The sequence below is a fragment of the Equus quagga genome, chromosome 6 (assembly GCF_021613505.1).
Source record: "Equus quagga isolate Etosha38 chromosome 6, UCLA_HA_Equagga_1.0, whole genome shotgun sequence".
NCBI classification, from domain to species: Eukaryota; Metazoa; Chordata; class Mammalia; order Perissodactyla; family Equidae; genus Equus; species Equus quagga.
The window spans coordinates 99,029,665-99,047,020 of NC_060272.1; positions in this window are offsets into that span (position 1 = coordinate 99,029,665).

A 17,356-nucleotide genomic window follows, 5' to 3' on the forward strand; every position below is an offset into this window, starting at 1 on the left:
ACGGTAAGAGGCATGCTGGAATCCTATGAGGACCACAAAGTATAGCATTCTAGGAAACAGCATGAAATAGGCCAAGTTGGCACACAGGAATCAAAGAATAAAGACTCCTTAGAAAAGTGAGCAGTGTGCAAAGGGGTAAATTGGCGGAACTGTACAAATATACTTGATCAAAAAAGGGCATTCACCCTGTGAAGGACTTTTCACAGAAAGAGAAAATCGCAAAGGAATTTGCAAGTGCACATCCAACTTATTTGCATGAGGAGAGAAGGAGGAAGCTTGAGTTTTTGTGACCAGTCTTAGAAAGAACAACTAAAATACGTATATATATGCACACATGTAGGTTATATATGCATGTCTGTGTATACACATATACGTATATGCTGTGTATATACATATATACACACAATTATCATTAATTGCCTCAACCTCAAAAGGCTTCTGAAGTTAGGGATCATGTTTTAGTCATCTTTTTTGGGCCCGGCATCTAAAGTGCCTGGCTAACAGTAGGCACCTGAAAACACTCATTGAAAACAAGTGTTTTGTAGTTAGGTAGAGCTTCTTAATGAATCAGTGGATGATCCCATATTTTTAAGGTTTCTTTGTCCCTTTCTTTATTCTCAGTTGCCAATTTTTATTTTAATTTAGTTAACACAAAACTTCTATAACCTGGTGTTTTAACTCACAGTTAATTTGTCTAGTTGGACCGTCTGAAGATTCACCCCTCTCTATACCAAACTCATGAATTTTATGATAGATACTTGCCATCCTTAAAGCTTTCTTCACCCTTTATGTGAATTCACAGAAGTAGAGGGAATTTACAATCTCAAATAAATGCAATACTATATTTAGAGCATAAGGCTAAACCGGGGTAGAAAACAATCATATTTTTGTAAGCATTCTATTTACATATCACATCTTACTGTTTCCATGTAAATATATATATTCTTTTAACAAGATCAATAAAACTGTACATGCATGATCCACACCACACTGAATTTTGTTTATCCCCCTGTACATGTGTTTATACTATTGCTACATACACATGTATCCATACACAATAATAGCAGTATCTTGTATTTATTAAAAATATTTATGGAAATAGTGTCTTGCTCCAGGTTTACTCTTGCAATGTACTTTTCTTTTTACTGAACCTAATTTGGAGATTTACCCATGTTGACTCATGTCACGTAGTATATTTGTTTACACTACTGTCGAGTATTCTGTTATATGACTACAACACGATTACATTTATCTTGCATCTTATTTATGAGCATTAAGCTGTTTCCAATTTTTCAGTATTAAAAAAAAAGAAAGCTGTAGTGGACCACGCATGCCTTCTTGTGTATATGTGTGAGAGTTTCTCAAATGGAAATCCTGAATATCAAGTAAGTCCATCTTCAAGTTTATTAAAAATTTCCAAATTTCATATTAGTTGTACCATTTGTACTCCAAACAAAAGTGAATGCAAATTCTCATTTCTTCAAATACTCACCACCATTTCTATTGTCAGACTTGTAAACTGTTACTAGTCTACTATGTGTGCAGTGGTATTTTAGGTTGCTTTAATACATACTTCACTGATTATTGCTGAGATGGGTCATTTCTCATGTTTGTTGGCCCTTCATGTTTCTGCCTATTCATAAACTTCGCCCATTTTGTGGGAGAGGGGTGTGCCGTTTATCTTTTTCATATTGATTTGAATAAATAATTTTAACTCTGGACACTATTCCTCTATCTTTACATGTGTTGCCAGTATCCTTTCCCACTCTGTGACTTGCATTTTCTTGTTTATTGAGTCTTTTGTTGGGCAGAAATTTTAAATTTCAATGTAGTAAGTGAACTAATCATTTTCTTATGGATTATATTTTCTGTATCTTGTTTAAGAAATCTTCCCTAAGCTTCCAAACATATTTTCTTTTAAACATTTCACAGCTTGGCCTTCCTCATTTAGTCCTTTAATCTATCTGAAATTGATTGTCTGAATGGTGTAACTTTGGAAGGTATTTCAATTACTTCTTATACAGACAGCTGATTTTCCTAGATCCAGCCTGCTGACGCATATCAGTCCCTAGATTTCTGGTGCTGAGGCTGGTGGGATGAGGACCAAAGAGGCAAAGTTCTATGCTTTTCATACTTATTTCAACTAGGAAAACAATTTTACATATTTAGATGCTACCAAAATTTCCTTCGAATTAAGGAAGGTACTCTTGAAACCACTGCCATCATGGAAGCTACACAAGCCTTGAATTGAGTTTGATATAGATTTTTGTCCTGGATTAAATTCATATCAGCAGAGTGATCTTGGATATATCACTTCATCTTTCTGAGTCTCCTTTTCTGCAAAAAGATACTTTTAGTACTTATTCCATGGTTTGTGTCAAAATTAATTTAGGAATACCTACTACATTGCCTGACACACAGAAGATATTCAAAGACTGTAATGGCTTTTGTCTTTGGCAGTGAAACAGCAATAGCTTGAGAGAACTAGAACAGATCAAGATGAATGCTTGTTTCTCTAATTTTAGCATAATGCAATGATGATAAATAAGAAGAAATATCCCAGATTTTGAAAGCAATATGTGAATATCTGTTGAGATCATAGGATCAGGCTTCTTCCCTGTGGGTCCTAAGATTAGCCCTGAATGAAATAAACGTTTTCACTGCTGGTTATCCCTTGCAGAGGTTAATCCTAGGGTAGGAAGTGAAGATTCAGGAATTATGCCTGGAGCAAGGGTCAGAAGATGAACCTCATCTCTCTGAAGAAGGCTAGTTTATTTCTTGTTTTACCAGACTCAGAGTGTGCAAAAGTTGAGTGAACAGCTGTAATGGGGGTTGGGAGGGGTGGCTGTGAGGGAGGAGTGGACTGCTCCTATCCACAGGGAGCAAAGAGAGCCGGAAACTGGTCCAGGATGAGGTCCTGGGAACAGTCTGGGCTTAAGCAGTGGGTGACAGGACATGATTTTTGTTGTTGTTTTTTGGTGTAGTCCCTTCCAATATCCCCAAACCTTCAAGTAATCTTTCTTCAGAATCACTGCTAACTCTCAGTTATGCCATTGAAAAATAGGTAAATCCCAGCACCCATCCTTGGGTATAAACATTACAGGGAGAAAACAATGACCCCTTCTCTCCATCAGAGTGGGCAGGAGAAGTGCCAGATGTCATTAGACAACAAATGTCTCTGGTGAAGTCAATGACATGGTCAGCTGCCAGTATGCATGTGTGTTGGCAAGACAAAGAAGTTGGAGTGGGAGAAACACAGTGACTTTTTGGAACACGTTTGAAGTGTTCCCCTTGGAAAGTTTCCTAAATTCCTAAGACATGCTTTGACAGTGGTCCTGGGGAAAGAGACAGGGGGCTAATTTCCAGCTAGGGTCAGGTACTATAAAAATGTAAGTGAAAAAAAAAAAGAATTAAGGGCTAATTTGATGAGATCTGGATCTCATAGCTTAAACAAGTGTGAGATGATTGAACAGATTTTCAGACTGAGGAACTGTAGGCAGCAAGGTAGAAATTAAAATATGAGAAGAGATGTATACTATCCATACTAGACAATCTCAGACATTTCCTTTTGCTAACACTTTTCCTGCTCCCTAACTAGATGCACCTGTTTAATCATTAATTCATTTTCGCATTCACTGAATGACTACTTATTGGTTGTCTGTTACATGCCGGAAATAGTGCTAGACACTGTGGATACAATGGGAAGCCAAGAAGACTTAGCCTTGCCTTTGTGGAGGCTGCAGGGGAGTTGAGGTGGACATTAAAATAATGAATGAAACCAGGTATTGGGACAAGGATGGACATGTGATCAAAAGAGCAACAAATGAGAACAGCCCAGTGCAATACCTTATAGAAATAAATGTCACTATAAAGTCTGGAAAAGATAAAACTATGTTTAGTAAATTCACTTTAAAACATTTAGAAACTCAGAAAGACTCCTATTAAGATTCATTAAAATGAGCATTTTGGAACTTGGTCATCTCAGTTAGCTACAAAATTCATTCATGCCACATGCTTCCATCCACAGGGGTAGCAGATAAAGGCAACAGTCTTGTGTGTAAGTGTGTAGTTTACTATTGGTGTGGCCTGATAGCCATATTGAGTTGAGGTAAACCATTCTCTGTAAATAACTTGAAGGATAGAAGAAAGACCTATAAACTTTTATGATTTTTATTTATTTGGGCTCTCCCAGTGTTAAAAATGTATGATAGAGAATCAATTGCCTCCATCCTGCACTTTATTCTTATCTAAAGAGAAAGCCAATGGTTCATTCCTCACAGGAAATTTGTTTTTATAGCCTGTTAAGCCGTAAAACAACTCCCTTTAGCTATTTCTGATTTAAGGTGCACAAGTTACGGTGCTTTCTTGTTTGATTTAAGCATGAACCTTGGATCTTGTGGGTAAGTCCTATGTGAATCTGAAATATCAAATTGTGTATCCACACATCTGGAGGCCTGGAAGCATCTGTAGATTTTACAGTCTAATTAATAATTATGTAGGTAGTAAAATCCCCGAAGACCCCTCTGCCTCTCAAAAATGATTCTGATTTCTTATCCTGTCCTATGGATTGATATCACATTTGAATTATAGGGTTAACTGGGAAGAAATTAGAGAATTGAAACGTGGAAATATATAAATGTCTTTACACATTTTGTGCAAGTTTTCTTCATTGAAAATCCCTTGGGACCAGACACATTCGGTACCCACGTGCATCCCACAGTGAATAATGTTTCTAGGCTGATCTTCATCTTCGTGATGTTACCAAAAGCCCCAAGGAACTGTAGCTACAAGGAGGACACAGAATTATAAGTATCCATGTATACTTGTGTGTAGCAAGATATTTAATTCCCACATCTCTGCCCTTTTACTTTATATATGATGATTTTAAGGGCTTCACTCGTCTTAGATTACCACTGATGCATATATCCATATATTATCAACAGCTCTATAGTTGTAATGATTTCTGTGTGTGGTTTCCAGATAATTATTTCAAGTGTTTATGTTACTATAGGTTATTTCAATATCATATTTTGGTACTCTGTGTTGCTTCTGATTACATTTCATAAAATAAATTATTGCTTCCGGATAAGTAAATATATAGCATTAAAAATAACTCATCTTTACATATTAAATGAGAAAGAAAAGTTATTCCCATTTTGCTTTTAAACTTTCTTTTCCCTGTTTTATTCTTATCCATGTTTCTAAAAATATATAAAATGCAGACTTATGAATTATACAAAAAGCCCAATGGTATACTGTTTAATTATGCCTTAGGAGCACAGTAAAAGTGGAAATTTGCATTTTACAATACAACATGTTAAAATAAAAGCATAGAATCATATTTGCTTACTGTTAAAAAAAGAGTTAGAAAAATATAATTATTTAAAGAAAATACCAGATAAACAGAATCCAAGATTCCTGTAGTGTTGAATATACAGAAGATTTGACAGTTTCTTGTGGAAAAAATGTAAGAATAGTTTCAAGTTTGACATACTGTCACGTGGATAATATAAATAATTTCAAAAGCTCTTGCAAAAAAGGACAAGCAATCTATTTTGTTTATTCCCAAGGATAATGCTGAATTTTATATTTGGAAAGAAAGACTAAGTCCTGATTTTAATTCTCAATGTCTCTGAATTATTTAACGTCTCTGCCTCCATTGCCACATTCTGGTCAGTATGGTCATTATCAAGAGCCACACCTCCCTAACTTCTCTATCCATTTGAATTACAGCCCAGATAGGCTCTTATCTTCCAGCTCAGACTCCAAGTCCTTCATAGTGCAACTCCCCTTAATGCTTCAATCTGAATACATGGTCTTTCATCATCCATTTTATGTTTCTTATATGTCTTAGCTCATTAACAAGTTAAATTTTCTTTAGTTCAATTAAAGAAGCACATACATAGTGCTGGGTACTATATTGAAACGTTTTTGTTTTTTTTTTTTAATTTCTATCTTTCATTTTCTTGCAATGTTATTATGAGCTGAATTGTGTCCCCCCAACAAATCCGTTTGTTGAAGTTCCAACCCCCAGTACCTCAGAATGAAACTGTTTTTGGAGATAAAGTCTTTAAAGAGGTAAAGCTAAAATGGAACCATTAGAATGGGGCTCTAATCTAATGCAACTGGTGGCCTTACAAGAAAAGGGAGAGACACCAGGGATGCGTGCACATATAGAAAAGGCCATGTGAGGATGCAATGGGAAGGTGGCCATCTACAAACTGAGGATGGAGGCCTCGAGGAACCTACCCCACTGACATCAGATCTTGGATTCCAGCCTCCAGAACGGTGAGAAAATAAATTTCTGTTGTTGAAGCCACTCAGACTATGACGTTTTGATACAGCAGCCCCAGCAGACCAATACACAAGTATATCTAGTAGATGTGAAAAGAAATTGGTAACATTGTAAAAATGCCAAATTGCCCTGAAGGTAAATTCATAATACAGAGAACATAAGAACTGATATAAAAATGGATTCTGAAGAAATTCCCCCTCATGTCCTTTTCTCTTTAAATCACGCATAGCTCATCAACTACCACCATAAGATGTTCTCTGCTGTCCTAGGTGACTCTGGCTCCTTTCTCTGGCCCTCTTGAGTATCTGTTTCCTAGGCCACTGGGAAGAAATATATTTAACATCAGAACTTTGTTCTTCTGTCTCTTTGAGGCTGCTGTAAAGGAAGGTAGACAGAGCTCCCTTGTCTGCTTGTTCAACCACAACACATCTTTCCCTTCCTTTCATACTCATGGTGACATAGTGATGCCTGGGACACTACTACACGAGTGGGTTTAGAACTCCTGAATTACATCACACTTCATTATTGTCTTAAAATATCCTCATGAGACAAGACCTGTCATATTAGAAGTGAGACCTTATCATACACTTTAAAAAATGCTTCCTACATTAGGATGATAGACAAAGAATTGAACTAATAGCACAGCTTAGGGGTAGGATCTTTAAATATCTTGTTAAATGAATTTGAATCCTTAAATTTTTCCTAATTAAATAAGAAATCTTACACCTAGTCTGGTAATCTAAGAACACCAACTACCTGAGGAGTGGGATTCTGCTTGGAGCTGATATGATTTTGACCTCATGGCTAACCCATAGGGAGGCATCAGGTCAAGGCTGGCTCTGGGGCATTTTTTCAGCTTGAGCTGTTGTGGAGCTGTGGTGATGAAAATGAATATCTCATTTCATGCAGCATCTCCAAGACACTTCCGGATTCCCATTCCAAATATCAAAACTTTCTCAACAAGACTTTTATCCAATTCCTTGTTTTCATTTAGAAATCTCTTAGATCTCTAGATTATCCAAATAGTTCTGTATAAAATAGACAAAAATACAATTTTAAAAATAAATCATTTTGTCATTTTTATCTTTGTTGTCAACATCTCCGCAATAATTTTGTTTTGCACAAAATGTTTTGTGCAAGTTTGGAATATCCTTTATAAATTATACACACACACACATAGATATGTAATATGTATGTGCATATACATACAAATATGTGTATATATAATTATGGAGATATATAGTTGTATATATAATTATTATGGATGCATATGTCATTCTTCCTTTAATATATTGATACATTTAGTTACGATAAAGATTTAGTACAATTATACTTAATTTTCACTAAAATGACTTCTGATTCATTAAATAGTGAAAAAAATGCTTGAAATTTTATTTCAATTTTTTCCTATTTTAAATGAAGCGTTTTGCAAAATTCTCATAAGAATACTCCAAAATTGTGGTACAAATAAAAAGTAATAAATATTCAATCTCCTTTGCTTTAAGCAAAATGGATGGGAGTGATAAGACTGTTTGAGTACATCTCATACTCTGGTACAAGTGTGTTTAGGAAAAGACATCATCACAGAGAGGAGCCAGGTCTCCAGAACGCAGCCCTCATTGAGGGGGTTGCCCACAGTTTCCAAAATGCCATGCATCTGGTTCTCTCTTTTCCCTCTGCCTTTTGCTGTAGGCCCCATATTTGGCTTGTCTATGACAGTATTGCTAGCATGTTTCCTAACACATTCTAAGCCATGCATCAGGGACCCATTTGACATTACAAAGAACCAGGCCTCTTTGTGTGTTGATGTCACCCTCTTTCTTGGAGAAAAATTTGTTTTCTCCCTACACCAGTGGTCACAGACCTAGAGGCTCACAAGGAATACTCAGTCCTCCAATAAATTTAATTTTGCTCTCATAATCTTTTAAAAAGTAACTCATTGTTGCTCACATTTAAAAGTCAGAAGACTTCACATAAAAATCTGCATTTCTAAGTTCTGTTTGATAACTGAAAGAGCTGACAACATTGAGATAATTTCCTGCCTGTCGACAGTTTACTAGCCTGAGTTAGATACAGCAGATGACCCCTCCCCATTGCTTCAACAAGGACAATTTTCTCATTTTTGGTACTTTCCACTACTCAATAGGTGCTTAGGTTTGTGACCTCTGTTTTTGATTAAACATCAATGATTTTTCCATATCAAGTCTTAAATCACATACTCATTTAGCTTAAACAAGTGACTCCATACAAACAGTATTTCTTTATTGGCACCTGAGTAAACTCAGTTTGTTTGAACATTACTCAATATTCAATATAATGACAGGTTCTTAGGATACTAGAAAGCAGGTTATTTAGGATTTTACTAACTGAGAGTAATGCCATTAAATTTACACTGACTGTATTTCTTATTATTGTGTATTTTAAACTCCTTTGGTTTATTCAATGTGATCATGGGGTGTGGAGAATGGAGGTATCAGTCTCTCTGACAACAAGTTGTGCAGTGGGATAGTCTATGCAATGTATCCCACCATTTTGCTGGTTACAGAGATTGTGAAGTTGCTGTTAGGTACACAGGATCATCACCTCTCTCCCTAACAGTCTGGAGCATGAGACATCAGTCAGATTAGATCTTGGGTGAAGGTGGAGAAGCTGAACAGATGGCTGTGTATACAGTTTGCGGAGTACATGAAAATGCAATCTCTACCAGCTTACTGGAGACATCAAACACTGACCACATGGAGCATCTGATTTCCATTAAATAGGATTTACTCACCTGAGTGTGAGTCCTGCTTCTGCTGCCTGCTGAACATGTCATCTTCAGCAATTTGTGGAACTGGCTGAAAGTTTCTTCATTTGCAAAACTGGGATCATGATAGTGTCACTGTATGACGTTATTATTGAGGCTCAGAGAAGATACTTCATGATTCTGTGCCCAGTACATGGTAGGAGTCTGTAAATATTAGCCATAATTATTATTACTATCACCACTGTCATCATCCTCACTTTCAGTACATGAGGTACCTTCATCTCAGCCCGCCATTTTATAGCTAATATGGATGAGCCTCTAGTTGCATTTTTTTTTTGATTGGCACCTGAGCTAACATCTGTTGCCAGTCTTTTCTTCTTCTTCTTCTTCTTCTTCTTTTTCTCCCCCAAATCCCCCATTACATAGTTGTATATTCTAGTTGCAGGTCCTTGTAGTTGTGCTATGTGGGACACCACCTCAGTATGGCTTGATGAGCAGTGTTAGGTCCTTGCCCAGGATCTGAACCAGCAAACCCTGGGCAGCCAAAGCTGAGTGCGCGAATTTAACCACTTGGCCACGGGGCTGGCCGCTCTAGTTGCATTTTATTCACAAATATTTATTGGGTGCCTACTATGTGTCAAGCACTGGTCTAGGTGCTGAGGTAAAGTAAAACGAAACAAACAAAAAGATAGAAAATAAAAAGCATCTCTGCTTGGTGGATCACATTCCAGCGGGGGATTTCAGTCTGTATTTCAAATATTGGCTGGTCATATCCATGCAGAGAGTGAACCCATGAAGTTCTTGGCTCACACCTCCCCCAATGAGCCCACTTTTGAAATTGGATTTTTCCTGAATGAATTTTTCATTAAGATACCATCCTCCCCATCATCAGTGAGGAGAGAAAACTCAATTTCTTTCCAACTTCTTTCAAGAGAAACAGAAGGAATAAAGTTTGGTTAGGAAGAAGGTAAATCTTTTCAAGATTAACAAATAGTAAAGAAGCAACCAGCAAATTTTATTCCAAGAAATAATGCTGGTGACTTACTCATCATGATTTACTTGGTACGTGTTAATGAAATAGCCATTCAGAGTAGTGTCTGCTGTAGTATTAGGAAAGCAAAACACAGCATCACAACACATCCTGTCAATTCAAATAACCCACCCCCAAGCTGCCTCCCACAACTCACAGTCTATTTATATTAATGCGTTTTTTTACTATAATAATGATATATCTTTATAAATCTTTATTTCGTTAATTGAGACATCGTCCATCTATTGTTAAATTATTAATTTATTATTTTTCTTATATTTGTTAAACATATTGAGCACTTACTATATTCAAGGCATTGCTATGAGCTAAAATCTCAGTAGGAAGTTATCTTAATGTGTCTATGACAGAGTTGGTCATAAGTAGACAAATCACATTACATTCAGAAACTATAAAGAAAATTGTAAAACACTTTCTATGTACCCAGTGAGTTCTTAGCTTTTATTACTAGATTAGAAAAACAAAACAACATTTTTTAGTACTTGGTAGGAGATGCAATGGAAATGGAACTAGGAAACCTGAACTCTAGACACTGCTCACAGTAAGAGGTTGGAAAAATCTCACATCTACTCTGTGATTTCTTTTCCCAGCTGTGAAACGATGTTGGCTGTGTTGGATGATCTCTAAGTTTCCTCTAGAGCAAATATTCTATTTTTCTAGTCCCACGCTCAGTCTTCGTTATGCAAGCTGTACACCCTTCCCCTTTATAGCTCTGTCATTATGCATGGATTACATTAAATCATGTTGTGATTCCATATGGAACTCCCTAGTTTACTAGATTTCCCTCACACTCCCTTCTCCCTAGAGGAGAATCAGTGACATTTCAATTTGATGAGTTTGAGAAAAGGCATAGCTGCTTCTGGGCTCTCTTCTCTGATTAGCAAACCTGTAGAAAAGGTACATTCATCTATAATCACTAATGGGCTGAGCTTAGAGGAGCAGGTTTTGTACTTCCAGAGAAGTCTGTGGTTGTCCAAGCTTGCCGGAGACTGATGAAGAGGTATGTGTAATTCAGGTGAAAGGTATGAGCAAGCCTACTTGGTCTGGCTCCAAGCCAAATTGTGCAAAGGAGCGCTGATCATTAGAAAAGCTACTATTTTGATCTCTATATGTTATATGTTCATCTTGCAGCTGGTACTAAACTTTGGCAAATAATATGGACAAGATTCATTGAGTGTCCTCAAAACATATCAAAGGGGAAGGCCAAACAAGGAATGGATCTATTTTTTGGAAGGATTGCCTCCTCCTAGGCATAGCCTGTTGCCTATCGCAATGCATTCCTGTCCACAATTGCTCTGTGCATTCAGCTGCTCAAACTCTATTCTACATAAAAAGTTACATGTTCCTATTTTATGGAACCCTAGCATGTAACATTTGATTTCACTAATATTAAAATATGAGTGACTATTTATTACAAAGGAAGGTTCAATATATAAATGCATTAATTATAACATTTCTCTCTCTCTATATATATATATTCCTGAAACTCCATGTATGAAACCTTCCCACATAACTTTTAAGGAACATACATGCAATAAATATTTATTAGGATACTGTTTGGTTTTTTGAGTGTGTGTGTGTGTGTGTTATATGTAATAGTAAAACTTTTTCCCCTTTTACTTAAAAGTATTCCATTTAGTTTGTTTTAATTTATTTCATCTTAACATATTTTCTGCTTTTTGATCTCCTGTGCTTTCAAAGAGAAAATAGTAACTTCTCAGTTTAGAAGAGTCAGTCCCAAACAACGTGTATAAGATGTCTTTTATGAGCATGCAAAAATTCTTGGTTTGTATCACACCACTCTCATTGGCCAATGCATTTCCTCTTTTTATTTTATATATTAATTTATTTCTCCATTTTTAATGACATAATGAACACCTACACCCCGAGATATGTTTCTCCCTATCAGTTAGGCCCTTAGATGTGTTTTCAGGGCCCCAAAGTAGATGATCACTTTCATTTCACCCCAAATGATGCCTGTGAACTTGGCACAGGCCCTCTGTTCCCATTTCCTTAGGAGAGCTTGTAGGTCGGACTCCTTTATGAAGCACCCAAAGTCACCTTGTGAAAGTCACTGGGATGGAAGAGTTGCTTCTGCCAATGTAGGACCTTTCCTTTAAAAGTTTAGTTTAAGATGAAATTTGCTTCAACCGGAAAGAGAACGTGAAGGAAAGGGATCACTGTGAATAGATAGCATCATGTGTGAACATGCAGAGCAAACGTAAGAGGCAAAATACAGGGGACCGTGTTGCTCACTGTCTGACCTTGACTCTGCACGTGGTGGTCCGGCCCTTTGAGACACCTCAGCTGAGGGGGCTACCTTCTGCTGTGCCAATTACCACATGATTATATCAGCTTCCCATTCCTTCACTATTTAATGACAGAAAGAGAAAAAATACTGACAATTTAATTTTCTGTTTTAATTGTGTGGAATGGAAACAGTTCAAACTACCAGAACTTTGTTTCTCTGCAGACGTATCTAATAAAGCCTATCAACTTATTCTACACTGGTATGCATTTGTAGGCTGGAGAGTCTGGCATAGGGTTCAATAGACTTTCAAATACCTATACATGGACACTCTGCTCAATCTGTTTGTAGCAACGCTGGCTTCCTTAGTCTGTTGCCCAGCCAAATTCTAAGCTACTGAAGAGGAAGCCCTATCGGCAAGTGGCTAAGGCTGCTCACAGGAGAAAGTTCAGCAAGTTTCTATGACACTTGATAGCCACATATATTATGGTTGGATTATCCGTTGTTTGGAATTTCTATACCCTTCTCTTCTCTTAATTCATGCATATAAGATGAAAGTTGATGGCATCATGGTTTAGTTATGAAAAATATTCACAAGATATACCTTGTTCTATGTAAAAAATTCATTAGAGGGTTTCAAAATAAAATGAAATAAGATTTAAAGTAATATTAAAATAATAGTAAAAGCCGGCCCCATGGCCAAGTGGTTAAAGTTCCACACACTCCATTTTGGCAGCCTGGGTTCGTGGTTTCAGATCCTGATGGTGGACAGACTCCACTCATCAGCCATGCTGTGGAGGCATCCCACATACAAAAAACGGAGGGAGATTGGGATGTATTTTAGCTCAGGGCCAATCTTCCTCAAGCGAAAAAAGAGGAGGATTGGCAGCAGATGTTAGCTCAGGGCAAATCTTCCTCACCAAAAAAATAAAAAATAAAAATACTACTACTAATAATAATATTAACATAAATTTTAAAGCACTTTAAAGTATTTTAACACCTTGGATTCTTCACTTCCCCCACCCCATCATCAGTGCCGTTTCAAAGGAGAGTCATATGCTTTCCAATGAGGCAGAGGAAAAGGAAAAGATGAGGCATATCTGAACTTTTATTTACAAAAGCTTCTGTGTAGGATAAAATTTTCCTATCTTAGAATCTGGATGATTTCAGCCCAATGTTTCCATCTGAAAGAAAAATGATAATTATAAGAATTGTATTTGTCATCTGAAAGCAGGTTACCAATTTCTTGAACTTTTGCTTGAATTGCTGGATAGTGTATCAAACAAAGAAAGCTCCAAAATAGAAATGTTAATATTGCTTCAAACCCTGAAAAAGAAATGAGGCAAAGTGTTACAGAAAAAAGCATTAGTAAAATTGGTATCCTCAATTTACTTCATATTTGAATACTTAGAATTAAGAGAAAGGGCTGTAAGTATAACCACACATGAATAAAATCACAATAAAATAATTATTATACATTAAAGTTTATTTCAAAATGTAAGTATAACTTCTCACCTATTGGCAAAGACACTATCAAAGGAACAGAAAACAACAAGAGTTGGTGAGGATGTGGAGAACCTGGAACCTCTATGCACTGTTGGTGGGCATGTAAAATGGTGTGTAGTCAGTATGGAAAAAAGTATAGAAATTCTTCAAAAATTAATAGAAAGAATCACCATGTGATCCAGCAATTCCACTTCTGGATATATAACCAAAAGAATTGAAAGCAAGTTTGCACACCCATGTTCATTGCAGCATTATTCACAATAGCCAAAAGGTGAAAACAATCCAAATGTCTATCAATGCATAAATAAAATGTGGTATATACATACAAGGGAATATTATTCAGCCCTAAGAAGGAAGGAAATTCTGTCACTTGCTACAACACGGGTGAACGTCGAGGACATTATGCTAAATGAAATAAGCCAGTCAAGAAAGGACGAATACTGTCTGATTCCATTCATATGAGTTGTGTAAAGTAGTCAAAATCGTAGAAATGGAAAGCAGAAAGGTGGTTGCCAAAGGGCGGGGGGAGGGAGGAGAAGGTATTGGTGTTTAATGGGCACAGAGTTTCAGTTTTGCAAGATGAAAAAGTTCTAGAAATCTGTTGCACAACAACGTGAAAATACATAATGCTACTGAACTGTACATTTAAAAATGTTTAAGGAAGCAAAATTAATGTTATGTATTTATAACCACAGTTAAAAATAATAACATTTAAAAATATATAGGTACTATTTATAAGACAAGTGAAAACAATGGAAATATTTCACTATAAAATAAACACTATTGTGATGATGATAATAGTGCCTGTGATCTATGTACTACTAATAATGAAAGTAGCTGTAGAGTACTTACTCTGTTCCAGGCCGTGTGTGTGTGTGTGTCTGTGTGTGTATCTAAATCATAATACAGGTCTGCAAGGTGAATATAATCATGCTCATTTTACTGAAGATAAAATTGTGCCTCGAGGACATCATGGGCCTTGCTCAAGGTGACTCAGTTCAGAAGAGGCAGAGCCACGAATTAAACTTGGGCTTATCTGGCTCCAAAAGCCATAAGGTTGTGTGAGCACAAGACAGAGGATTGAGTACATTCAATTTTTTTAAATAGTAGATTTTAGTGTACTTTTTATGGTTTAAAACACATCCTTTAAGTAGAGTATCTTCGGGCCAGCCTGGCGGCATACCAGTTAAGTTGGCACATTCTGCTTCTTGGTGGCCCGGGGTTCGCCAGTTCAAATCCCGGGTGCAGACATGGCACCGCTTGGCACACCATGCTGTGGTAGGCGTCCCACATATAAAGTAGAAGAAGATGGGCACGGATGTTAGCTCAGGACCAATCTTTCTCAGCAAAAAGAGGAGGACTGGCAGTAGTTAGCTCAGGGCTAATCTTCCTCAAAAAAAAAAATAGAGTATCTTAATTTTTGAGATTATCTATACTTTGGTTAGTTCTTTTGATTATTGAAAATAAAAGCAAGTAACTCTGTATGCCAAATTTCACCTTTTTCTCAAGGGCAATTTTAACACAACATTAAAGAGTTAACTTAGTTCTTGAAAACCTAACACTCAGAGACACCATATTAAAAAGCTTTTCTATAAACGGTTTTGCAGTCATGCACCATATAATGACGTTTCTGTCAACAGCAGACCATACATATGACTATGGTCCCATAAGATTAGTACCATAGGTGTACACTAAGTGTGTAGCAGGCTATACCATCTTGGTTTGTATCAGTACACTCTATGATGTTCACACAACGATGAAATCACCTAACGAAGCATTTCTGAAAAATGCAAATACTACAGCATCCTTGGGCTTTGGTATCCATGGGGTCCTAGAACAAATATCCCACAGATACCAAGGGATGACTGTAAACTCCTTTCTAGACTTCTCTTTTCAAGCCCTAGTTTTCACATCTTTTGAACAAGGCAATCTCTCATAGTGAACCAGTGGCTTCTATGATTCCCCAGTTACAAAATTTCTAATATGACTTCATACTGCAAGAAATTATCCTTAAAGGAAGTTGCCCAAACAAAGTTGTGACCTTGGTGTCTATAATAGAGTACAGCATGGGGAGAAAATTTGGTTTGCAGAATATAATGACTCTATTCTCTTGCAAAAGAGAAAAGAACTGGCCCTGGATACTGTGTGAAAAGCTCTGATTTTGCACATAGTAGAGCCATGGACATTGTATCTAAGACCTAGGGCTATCTGGAAAAATAGCAGGATTCATATTTTGATCATCAAAAATTGTGCTTTTTACATCAAGGCTTAAGCAACTTATTATTTATCTTGGTAGATTATCTAAAAATTGAACTTATGGGAAGTGATTTGGGGAAAGCCTGACCATATCCATTATCTTTACGATCAATTTGAAAAGTCAAATAAGGAAATATAAATGTTAATAATATGTTAGATCTGATGAAACAATGTGCTCGCAAATTTTATCCACTAAAATATGTGGTTTAGAGTTCACTATTTTCTTCTAATAGTGTTCTCTTACATATCATGAGTGAGGTAGGAGGTATATGTGGAATTTTATGTTTTATTAATTTTAATTATTATTCTTGTTTGAATTCAAAATACAAATTCTATCAGATATGTTTGTTGAGTGAATAAATGCTTTATATAGTAATGCATTATACTGAATACTTGTTTTGCACACATTTTATCCAAACCCCTTTTAACTGTGTTGTGTACATCTGATGGGCAGTTCTGTATCCTATCGTCTTTTCATCTGCCATAATTTTCTATTTGTTGATTACTTCAGGATCTTGGCAGTATTATATATTTCTGAAATATATTCAGATATTATCTCATCAAATCAAGATGAAAATAAAGCCCACTTGATGTGTTAGTCACAGCCAAGCACATCCAGTCTTTGATATTCAGTGGTATTCAGGCTTTAAAAAAATGCCCTCACAAATTCTAACATTAGTATTTAGCATCAGATAGTTGGCAGAAGAAATGCTAAGTACAGCGTGATCACAATGGATGATAAATAACTGGTGCATTCATCAAATTTAAATCATAATCAAAACAATAAATATATCTATGTGTATAGGGAGTGAGTATTTGCATGAGGAAAAATAATACAAATCAAAATAAATACCTCTGTTTGCAAAGAAAATTCAGGAACACAAATGCATAGATCTTAGGAAACAAGTGAACTCAATTGACAATAAATACGATATAAAAAGAAAAAGAAAAAATGAATTTGAAGACTATTCCACCTAAAATGAAACTGCTAAGACACCTCTAGTATTTTATTTTTGTTGTTGTACTAAGGGAATTTGTTTCCTGCTCTCTAACATCTTATAGGAACTGTAAGAAATTTGAGGTAAAAATGATTTTAGAAAACTATGACATTTAGAATGTTAGTGTTATGGTAGCAGTATAAATTGGTACAGTCTTTCTGAAAAGGATTTTGGTAATCTGTATAAAAACTCAAGAATACTTTCATTAGGTGAGTCAGAAATTCTGCTTCTTAGTGTAAGGCTATAATTCAAAAAGAGG